The sequence below is a fragment of the Ostrea edulis genome, chromosome 4 (assembly GCF_947568905.1).
Source record: "Ostrea edulis chromosome 4, xbOstEdul1.1, whole genome shotgun sequence".
Classification (NCBI taxonomy): domain Eukaryota; kingdom Metazoa; phylum Mollusca; class Bivalvia; order Ostreida; family Ostreidae; genus Ostrea; species Ostrea edulis.
The window spans coordinates 53,219,829-53,232,430 of NC_079167.1; positions in this window are offsets into that span (position 1 = coordinate 53,219,829).

The following is a 12,602-nucleotide window of genomic DNA, read 5'->3' on the forward strand; positions in this document are numbered from 1 at the left end:
AATTCAAAATGGTAAAAATGTAACCGTAATTTTATCGTATATTATTGTTTAAAGAAACTCATGAACTCGTTCATCTATTTAGTCGTATTACGGTTTTATATGTAATTATTTGCTAAAACCTGTTACAATGATAATTATACTATTCACTTTGAACAAACAGAGTGTTTAAATTACGAATTGCACGTCAGAGTCGTCTATTATTTGCATTAAAAATAAAACACGAATAACTGTTGAAGCAGGTGATGAAAAAATAAATGGCGGCGCCCATATGGATCACGAAAATTTCAGTGAACGTATATAGAGATTGCCTCTTTTTCTTTTGCTGATTTTGACTTTTTTCTTTTACATACGTGTTACCTTTAGAGCCTTGCTTCGCGGACGGGCCTTCGTTCGGTAATATGTATACGGTGTGACCGTTGGATCGAGCGAAGCATGTACGTAACTCCGTTTCCCGAGTGGTAATCATAATTCCGTTAAGTACGGTAGATTAATATGTATACGGTGTGACCGTTTAACCGAGCGAAGCATGTAATGGTCATTGGAGTGTCCCAAGTGATAATCATAATTCCATTAAGTATGGTAGATTATGATTCATTTAATAAAATATATTTTAATGAAATTTTCCTTGCGCTAAAAACCCAGTAACATCTCAATATTAAAGGGGTTTATATGGGGACAACAGTTTTACAGGATCCGCCTATTCATTGAACGCGGGAAATAAAACGCAAGGCGACGTAAACTGTGCATTGTGACGTCACATTTAGCCTCGACTTTTTTTTTCTCTTTTTCAAAGCAAACAATTATAAACAACAATAATACATTCCGTCTACAATGAAAAAGGCCGTTATATAACTAAACAAAATTAACCAATAAATTCAAAATGGTAAAAAGGTAACCGTAATTTTATCGTATATACTTATTCAAAGAAACTCATGAACTCGTTCATCTATTTAGTCGTATTACGGTTTTATATGTATTTATTTGCTAAAACCTGTTACAATGATAATTATACTATTCACTTTGAACAAACTGAGTGTTTAAATTACGAATTGCACGTCAGAGTCTTCTATTATTGGCATTCAAAATAAAACACGAATAACTGTTGAAGCAGGTAATGAAAAAATAAATGGCGGCGCCCATATGGATCACGAAAATTTCAGTGAACGTATATAGAGATTATCTCTTTTTCTTTTGCTGATTTTGACTTTTTTCTTTTACATACGTGTTACCTTTAGAGCCTTGCTTCGCGGACGGGCCTTCGGCCCGTCCGAGCTTCGCTCGGTATGATTCATTTAAAAATATATATTTTGAATGAAATTTCCTTGCGCTAAACACCCAGTAATTCATCTCACTAAAGGAGTTTATATGGGGACAGCAGTTTTACATGATCCGCCTATTCATTGAACGCGGGAAATAAAACGCAAGGCGACGTAAACTGTGCATTGTGACGTCACATTTAGCCTCGACTTTTTTCTCTTTTTCAAAGCAAACAATTATAAACAACAATAATACATTCCGTATGCAATGAAAAAGGCCGTTAAAACTAAACAAAATTAACCAATAAATTCAAAATGGTAAAAAAGTAACCCTAATTTTATCGTATATTCTTATTCAAAGAAACTCATGAACTCGTTCATCTATTTAGTCGTATTACGGTTTTATATGTATTTATTTGCTAAAACCTGTTACAATGATAATTGTACTATTCACCTTGAACAAACTGAGTGTTTGAATTACGAATTGCACGTCAGAGTCTTCTTTTATCGGTATTCAAAATAAAACACGAATAACTGTTGAAGCAGGTAATGAAAAAATAAATGGCGGCGCCCATATGGATCACGAAAATTTCAGAGAACGTATATAGAGATTATCTCTTTTTCTTTTGCTGATTTTGACTTTTTTCTTTTACATACGTGTTACCTTTAGAGCCTTGCTTCGCGAACGGGCCTTCGGCCCGTCCGAGCTTCGCTCGGTATAATTACTGTCTTGCTCTTCTCGCCAATGTAGGAACCAGTTTAGCGGGATATGCAACGAGCGTGTTGTGACGTAGCCTGGTAGTTGTAACGTGACTGTTTACATTTCTTTAGACAATATTTTAAAAAGAAAGGGGGAATAATATGATTGTCATCCTTTCCTTTCAAATAAGAGAAGTTTGTAATACTCAAAGATTTTTTAAATTATTATTTTACGAATCGAACCATCCGCCATTTTGTACGAGGGACTTCTGGGATTGGCGTCAAAAAAAAATTCTTGTTAGAGGTTGAGATTTAGCTCGGATTATTTCCCGAAGAAAAGTGTGGATTATGTACAGATAACCCACACTTTTAACTAAAGAAAGCACGCCAAATTATGGTACAATCACAAAAACAGATACTTCTCATATTCGCGATAAAAATTGTCAGAAATTCAGCGCAATATAAATTTTTATACCCCCGACCCACCCACCCACCCCTCTCTCTCTCTCTCTCTCTCTCTCTCTCTCTGCACACACATCGACACTGAAACACGTTAAATTTTATACAGTATATCTACAATCAATGATTATACTTCGCACTTAGAAATTCCAAAAGTTGACTAACCTTCATATTGATTTTTGTTTCAAAAGTTCAAGGTTACACGAAAATACATTTTTTTTTTTGAAGACATTTTCCTCGGACTTCTATGATATTTCTGCCAAAGCTTACAAGTGGGTACTTCACATATCTTTTTAAAAATTGGTCTAAGGAAGACACCTATTGATTGTGAGACAAATAGTAATAGATCAAGGTCACACAGCGCTAACCCTTGTAGAGTGGACAAATTCTTATACGACTCCGTTCACATCGTGAGTTTTCAAATACCTATTCAGGGTAAAGTTATCCTAAAATCTATCGCAATTTGACAAGCAGCTTTACTTCTAATATGAAAAGAGGGCGCCGGGGCATACCCCCCCCCCCCTAGTTAATCTATTATGATCTGTGATATGACAATTTTAAAAAACGGTTTCTATGCGAGATTTGTGTATTCCATTGAAATAAAAACACTCTGAAATTACATATTTTATCAAAAACACACCCGAAATACCCATGGAATTGCATACATGTCCAAGACCGAGTGTAATGTCGATATCGACGACATCGACAATGTCGTGTCGATATCGTTTCGATATCAACCATAATGGAGTTTTTGTAATTGACTGAGATTTGTGAAATAATTTTAAAAGATTGAAAATTTACCACAGACTAACTATCATGTCAATATCGACGATATCGGCAATATCAGTTCGATATCGTATCGATATCGATAGTTGTATGGATTTTATTGTTGAAGTCAATCATCATAAATGACGCTGGGTGCTTTGTCGATATCGGCAAAACTGTTCCGATATTGTATCGATCGTGTTTCGTGAATTTATTAAGAATTCTGCCATCAAATCGATGTCGAATCATATGTATATATGATTTTATAGGGCTGATTGGAAAAGGAAAAGGACAGGTACACAGGTTCAATATTCATCATTGAAGCTGTCGGGAACGCACAGAACGTTCTGCAAAACATTTGCGAGGACAACACAATGGACGATATCGACAATAAGGAAAACTTGGGCACTGTGATATTTCTAATCATAAGCACAAGTTTAAAGAAGGACAGTAGCAAAAAACTTCACAACCAACTGCTTACCAATCCTGATTCGATATCGACATGATATCGTCGATATCGACAGCAAGGGATACTTTGTTAATGCAAATTACCTAAACATTTGCACAATTATCAGAATGATGCAGGCAAGGACATGCACAACCATTTGTTTTACAATCATGTTTCGATATCGACACGATATCGTCGATATCGACAACAAGGGAATCTCAGTCAGTGTTAAATTTATAAACAGACAAACAACAATGAAGAAATATAGTTGGTAGAATGTCACAACAAAATCTTGAAACGGTAACGATTCGATATCGATACGATATCCTCGATATCGACAGTAAGGGTAACTCATTTAGTGCAACATAGCGAAATGTATACACAAGTGTAAAGAAAATAGTAGCTAGGACAGTCATAAAGAATTGTTTAACAATGTTTGCAACGGATACTTTGTTGACAATCATGATTCGACATCGATTTGATATCATCGATATCGACGATATCGACATAACACCATGTCTTGGAATTGAACATTCAGAAATACAAGGAGGGGAGCTCGAGGGGGTACCTGAAATCGTGTACAGTGTCCACAAGCACCTGTGATACGATTTGAAATTATTTAAAGTTACCAATTGATCCCTAATCATCATCACAACCCGTGCGCTACATTCCTCCCTATAACATCGGTAAAAATGACACGCTTTGAATTTCAACTATAACAGTGTCTGTCGAAGCTCGTCTCCGCACCGAAACTCACTCACAGGGTGATAATGATTCATTTGTACACGGAGAAAACAATTTACTACGTTCATGCACACCAAAGGGTACGGGAAAATACGTGCGTCGTGCAAATTTTTCTACAATGGTAGCGGTCGTCATCTTCTCTAATTACTAATGATAACAAAACCACACTATATCAACATACACTGAACTGACACATTTATTGGTCACTTCACTCATTAATGCGTAAAGTGAGAACACTAATGGGGTAGCAATGATACATGTGTAGGTGGTCACACGAAAGGAACATCGGATGTAAATCTAAATCTTTAAATTACTTACTCACTTAATACAGGATCAGTATATATTAAATGATATGATTTATGTATTCCAAATCAGGGCCCAAACGGGCATGACACTCAACATATATGATTATCAATTGTAAGGCCGTTCTTGGCGCACTGATTTTGACTACGGATAAATCAAGATATAGGGCTCACAGCGGGTGTGGCCGGTCGACAGGGGATGCTTACTCCTCCTAGGCACTTGATCTCACCTCTGGTGTGTCCAGGGGTTCGTGTTTTCCCAACTTTCTATTTGTATTGCTTATAGGAGTAATGAGATTGATCACTGTTCGTTATCTTCACCTTTCAAATCACAATACAATTCTAGTACACAAATAAAATGTAATGTTATGTACATAAATATAATGTTATGTACACAAATATAATATTCATATATGCAATGGACATACCCAATACTCAACATGGATATGGGGGTGTCATATGCTGATGCCAGACTCAGCTGAAGTGGATGGTTACGTGAACGTAACACAATATGTTGTCTTGTTAGTTATAATATGACACAACAGGTAGCAAGAGACGGTGCTATAGGACAAAATTATTTTAGTAGTGAAATATGCACTTCCACCCAACGTAATATATATACAATACCAACAAAATAAAGGGGGAAAAAACAAGCACGTCGACGAAGGAAATCATGGAAAGCTGTAGGTTTTCGGGTCGTATAGGGGCTTTAATGAATATTTGAAGATATGTTTAGAAAGAAAATATGTTTGAATTTTTATTATGTTTGAGGGTGTTGCACAGAAGCAGGAATTTTCCCTAATCGGAGCTCCGTGCCAACATTCGTGACGTAGAACTGACCTTCATTCATATTTATACTCATTGCGCATTTGCCATTTAAATACCTGAAGGATTCCCCAGTACTAGGGACAAGCCTAATACATTTTATGTGTCAATACATTATACATGTAGTCTAAAGATAATTTTTGAAATCGTGAGAATTAAATTGTCTTCTTTTTTTCCTGAGTATCAGATACAATGTATATGGTTACATGTTACGAGTGTATCAAATATTTAATATTCTATACTACTACAGTCCAAAAGCTCTTATACTCGTATGTTTTATTTTCTACAACCAACAATTGTCAACTGTACATGACTCTGGCCACAAAACAATATATGGGAAGTTTAATACGCATTAATAAAATTCAACATTATTCAAAGTACATGTACCTGTAAAAATTGATTCAACATAGCAATTTGCTACTGGAATACATAAACTCAAATTGTTTAACGGTTATTTACCTCGTTTGGCCTTAAAGTTTTTCTTCCAAAGCTTTGCAAAGTTCACAACGGTTTTTCGTAAAAGGCACCATGCCTTTGTCAACAACTTTCATTCAGAAAAGCATTCAAGTTCTCGTTAGCAGCCTTGACTATCAAAGCACAGGTATTGCATGCTGTATTCGGCGTGTTTGTTGAGTCTTATTCACAAACTAAACAGTGTCCAGTTTGGAAGCTTATTTCAAACTCGGAACATGGTAATAAACAGCGATTTGACATGAAACATTTATAAAAACTAGAAGCGTGTTTCAATTAAGAAAAAAAAATAGATGGAAAAGGAATATAATAAAAAAAAATTGTTTGTGAGGGAGTCGAACCCGGTCGTTTTAAAAATAGAAAACATCTTTACATTTAAGAGTCGACGATCTTATCCACTGAACTACGCAGTAGACCATACATTACAAAGGAAAATTAACGTACAGGTGATGTTGAAAATAATACTAGTGAAGTCGTTTCGATTTTTTAAATTTACAAAAAAATGCCCTCGTGAAACAAGATTTCAAAGCGACAGTTTTTTAGAGGAAAATTCGAAGAACATGCTCATGCTAAATTTATTTTGTTTCACGGAGGCAGTTTTTCTGAAATTCGGGGATACCCCTCCATTTTAACGTTAAAAATCATATAAATCGCTTATTGCTTGATTTAAACTCGAAATATTTCGGCTAATTTTGTCAATAAACGTCTTTTAAACTTATTTTCAAAAATTATTTAATCAAGACATACGTTCCAATTGGTTTTATCATATATTTGAATGACTTAAATTTTTCGATCTTTCATGCAACACCTTTAGGGAAATTAACATGAGACGTGCAACACCTTCTTTATGAAACAGAATACAACGACATCAGGCCTCCACCGTGCGCAGATTTTTGTGCGCCATAAATCTAAGGTTTTTATAAGGGGTGGATCTGTAGATCTCTGATCTCTCCCGATATTTTCTCATAGAGCTACTGTTCTGCAGCTACTCTTCATTGCTGTAATCATCTCATGTTTGTCTATTTTGGACTCTGAGTTAGAAATTAAGTATTCTATTCTATATATCATAGACTGGCTGTGTAAATAAGGATAAACGTTTTTTTTTTAAAAGCGTAAATTTTGTTTATATCAGCCGTTGGAGTACATTAAACTGACCATATCAAGAATTAAATATGAATGATTACTTATTTCCTCTTCTACGCGAGTGATGCTTTTATCAAAGAAGGATGGTGATTATCAATTTTGATTTGAGCTATTCCATTATCAAATACTCGTAAACTTACTAAATTTATGTGTCCCTGCAATTCGGGTGGATGCAGCAGCATGACGTCTGGTAATCATCCTTTAGGCAATATATGAACGCAGCGATAAGCATTTGTACCCACCACTATGGCAAGCCCTTTTATTATTTATTCGAAAAATAAGATATCTCTTCAAACTAAAGAGATATCTCTTATTTTAAGAGATATCTCTTTAAAATGAGAGATATCTCTTAACCTTAATAGATATCTCCCTCAAAAAGAGATATCTCTTTCACTTAGAGAGATATCTCTTTCATTTAGAGAGATATCTCTTTCACTTAGAGATATATCTATTATACTTTAAGAGATATCTCTTTCAATTAGAGATATATCTTTTTCACTTAAAGAGATATCTCTTTTACTCTGAAAGATATCTCTTTTACTTTGAGAGATATCTCCTTCACTTAAAGAGATATCTCTCTAAGATTCCTAGAGAGATATCTCTCAAAGTATAAGAGATGTCTCTTTAATCGTTGAAAAAGAGATATCTCTCAAAGAGAAAGAGATATCTCTTTCCAATATTTTTAAGTTGTTAACAGTTGTGATCTACATTTCGATCAGTGTTGCATAGACGTATATGGAAACAATCCAGGTTCATAACCCCTTGCCTAAGTTAAGCTCATATTAATTAAATACATGTAACATATAAGCCCTAGGTATTGTAATGTACATTATAAAGGGCAGCACGAGACGGTGCTATTGGATGTGTCCACTTCTATCCAATGCATGATATACAATATCACATACAGTATATACCATACAACAGAACTCATCAGGGGCGGATCCAGGAATTGCGGTTACGGGGGGCGCCACTGTATGAGGCAGGGGGTCTGGGGGCCGTGTTGAGGCTCCCAGTGGGTCCAGGGTTTTACAGATTTTATAGGGCCTGAAATATGTCTCCTATTTAGTCATTTGTATCATTTTTAATAAGGTGAAATTAATAAAATGACGCAAATTTTTAGGGTTTTTGGGAAAAAAAATTATGTTCTCATAATCAAGTAATTCAAGAAATCAAAAGATTTTGTCATTTATTTCTCTGGGAGTGGAAGAAATTATTGCTTCTTCTATCGTTTAGTACATTTTTCTAAACAAGATACCACGATTTACATAAAATTTGAAAATTTATGGGGGGGGGGGGGCTGCGGCGCCCCCCCCCCTTTTTGAATCCGCCACTGCTCATTCTGTAAACAAGTAACTTCTACATTGACATCCTGCACGGTACCAAGCAGTTATTCTGTATAAATCTACTAAGATTGCTATCAACATCGTTACAGTTCATCAACCATAAAAAAAATTATCTGACACAGACACGTTGTTGAAAAGAAGACAATTCACTAAAATGATGGAAAAGAGATATTCCTTTGAAAGTGCATCATACGGACATTTGAAAATGAAATGTATTTCATCTTCTACCTCTCAAATCACAATGCGGACAGAGTCTTTCTTCATGAATAAGTGGCAAGTACATTGAAGTAAGTAAGCTATTGTCCGTCCAGTGTCTTAATAACCATTTGCTTGACATACACCTAAAGAGTAGATAATGCCTATTGATTTTGAGGTCACAAGGTCAAACTACTTTGGATATACGATATTATTCACTCGGTATCTTAAATGAAAACCTTTGCTTGACAGACATCAAACTTGGGGCACTTGTGCCCCCTAAAGAATAGATGGTTCCCATTGGTTTTTAAATCACAGGGTCAACTGTTGATTGCATATTGTTTAACGTCCCTCTCAAGAATTTTTCACTCATATGGAGACGTCACCCTTGCCAGTGAAGAGCTGCAACGTAGACCTATGTTTGGCCCTTACGGCCTTTTAGCAGGGAGGGTTCTTTATCGTGTCACACCTGTTGTGACACGGGGCCTCGTTTTTGCAGGCTCATCCGAAGGACCGCCCCATTTAGTCGCCTCTAACGACAAGCAGGTGGTACCGAGGACCTATTCTAACCCGGATCCCCACGGGAGCACAAGGTCAAAGGTCATGACTCAAATGTCATTCGGAAATGTCTGTTCAATATCCTGAGAGATCAGACTCAATTTTATGGTTGCCACTAACTAATATATAACCCACATTTTTCACTATCACTCTAGGGATTCTCAGTGTTAAATCGATCCTTTTCAACATTGCCACAGGTGGAGGAGGAGGGGGGGTTGGTTTAGAATTTACACTATGTGAGGATGGTTTCGCACAAGTAAATTTTTTTCTAACTCAGTTGTTCTCAAGAAGATTTTAAAATGATCCCACCACATTTTGGCCTTTTATTGAATATCTCCTTTAGGAAAGGGGGCATGGCTCTTCATTTGAACAATTCTAAATACCCTTTACTCAAGGATGCTCTGCGAAAAGTTTGGTTGAAATTGGTCCAATAGTTCTAGAGAAAGTCAAAATGTAAAGTTTGCATATCAATATCGACTCACAACAGGTGGGCTAAAAAGCCTTCCATTTTCAAACTCAAACAGTTGTGTAGCATTGATAAATTTAAAACTATAGTATTTAAAATCTTAATCAATTTCTTAAAAGCCACGCAATGCAGAGAAAAATTAATTTGTTGATGTTATCAAATATGATTTCTCATTTTCAAGAACTGTATTGGTATTTAAATTTATTTTGTTTCTACTATGAAGTTTTTATAATCACACATTTACCTATTGTATTACTAAAGATCCCCCTGCCATTTGCCCGTATATCGTGTATCTTGCGTACCTATACGCCACAGGGACCCTAACTAGGGGAAGAATTGGGAGGGTAGTTACTTGTAAAAAGAAGTTAAAAATACCGGCATCCAATTGTTAATACTTAATTCTCTTCGTGCTAGGAAGCACATAAGGCCTTCACTGAGGATCGCCATCTCCGTCTGTCTGCTGCCATGTTCTGAATCCGGCCCCAAGTCCATCCACACTCCTTCATCTCTTTCTCTGCTGATCGCCGCCATGTTTCCTTTGGTCTCCCTCTATTTCTCTTTCCTGCTGGTGTCCATCTCATGGCGATCTTTGGGATTGATGTTGCTCCCATCCTGTGGACATGTCCGATCCATTTCCATCGTCTCATCTTGATCATCTCAGATATTGGTGATGTTGATGTTCTCTGATATAGATCTTTGTTGCTGATGGTGTTGGGCCAGAAGACCTTCAGAATCCGTCGTAGGCATTTGGTCTGGAAGACATCCAGTCTGTGGACAATACCTTTGGTCACCTTCCACGACTCGGCACCATATAGGAGGACTCCAATGATGTTACTCTTGAATATCCTGATCTTGGTCTTGATGCTGATGGCTGTTGACTTCCAGATGTTCCTCAGGCTTGCGAAGGCTGCTCTTGCTTTGGCTATTCTGCTCTCTACATCAGATGTTGAATCCCCATCGGCTGTGATCTTACTGCCGAGGTAAACAAACTCTGAGACTTCCTCTACTACGTTGTTCCCACTATTCACTTCTCTTTCTGATTTGTTGTTAACTTTCATGATCTTCGTCTTTCCGGCGTTGATGTTGAGACCTATCTGGCTGCTGTAGTTTGTCAAGTCGGTTGTCTTCCCTTGGATGTGTTGGAAACGATGAGCCAGGAGTGCAATGTCATCTGCGAAGTCTAGATCTTCTAGAGACTTTTCAAATGTCCAAAGCAACCCCCTGTTGTTCTGACTGGTTGTCTTCTTCATCATCCAGTCAATACACATCACAAAAAGTAGGGGAGATAGTAAACATCCCTGTCTCACTCCAGTCTGTAGTGGGAAGCTGTTCGTGAGGTTTGTGCCACAGATCACTCTGGCCTGGAAGTCCTGATAGAGCATCTTGATGATGGATATGATCTTGTCTGGTATTCCGTAGTGTGCCATGATCTTCCACATTGCAGGTCGATGGATACTGTCAAATGCCTTGGCGAAGTCTATGAAATTGGCATATACTGTGGCGTTCCATTCGTTACTCTGTTCCATAACCTGTCTCAATGTGAAGATATGGTCTGCGCATGACCTTCCTCTCCGAAACCCTGCCTGCTCATTCCGTAGGAGAGGGTCCACCATGTCTGTTATTCTGTTCAAGATGACTCTGCAGAGGACCTTGCTTGTGATAGACAGTAGCACGATTCCCCTCCAGTTGTTGGTGTCTGTCAGGTCTCCTTTCTTGGGCAGCTTCACAATCAGGCCAATTTTCCATTGGCTGGGTGCTGTCTCTGTCTCCCAGATGTTCTGCAGGATATCCGTCAGTACTCTTGGTGTTACCACGTCCTCTGCTTTCAGCATCTCTGCGTGTACCTGGTCACATCCTGGTGCTTTTCCATTTTTGAGGGTCCTGAAGGCTTTGGTGACCTCTTCCAGTGTTGGTTTATCAGTGTTTATATCCAGGACTTCATCCGAAGGGCTGATCTCTGCTTCTGTTGATGGGTCCTCTCTGTTGAGCACTCGTTCAAAGTGTTCCTTCCAACATGTTAGCTCCATCCAATTGTTAATGCACACATTTAATCATTGTTGCCATTTTGGCCCTCATCCTGGTACCAAAACCCCTACCTCTAGGATTATGAAATTTACAATTTTGGTAAAAGGGTACCTGTTTTTATGCCCCCTTCAAAGAAGAGGGGCATATTGCTTTGCACCTGTCAGTCGGTCGGTCGGTATGTCGGTCGATCGGTAGACCACATGTTGTCCGCTCAATATCTTGAGAACCATTCACTTCATTGTAATGATATTTCACATATGGGTTGGTCATGAGTAGAAGAGGATCCCTATTGATTTTCAGGTCCAATGATCAAGGGTCAATCCACTCTGGACATAGGAAGATACTGTCCGCTCAATATCTTCAGAACCCCTTCCTTGACAGGCATTAAACTTAGTACACTGGAACATTGTGAGGAGTACATTACCCTTATTGATTTTGAGGTCACATTGTCAAATCGGACATAGGAATATTCTGACCACTCAATGTAGATATTGAGAACCGTTTGCTTGACTGATATCAAACTTGGTACACCCCTATTGATTTCAAGGTCACATGGTCAAATTGGACATAGGAAAATACTGTCCGCTCAATATCTTCAGAACCCTTTGCTTGACGGACATCGAACTTGGTACACCAGTACATCATAAGGAGCAGATTACCCCTATTGATTTATAGTTCACATGGTCAAAGTTCAAACTGGACGAAGGAAAGTACCGTCCGTTCAATATCGCGATAACCCTCATCAAACTTGGTAGCTAAAGTGCAACAAAGAATAAAACAAGAGGCCCATGGGCATTGATGGTCATCCGAGTATCATAGCCCATACAGGGAGTCTCATATTTGCATATAAACCTCCACATGGAATCTTTTGAGCACGTTTATGATCTTTCAAAATACATACAA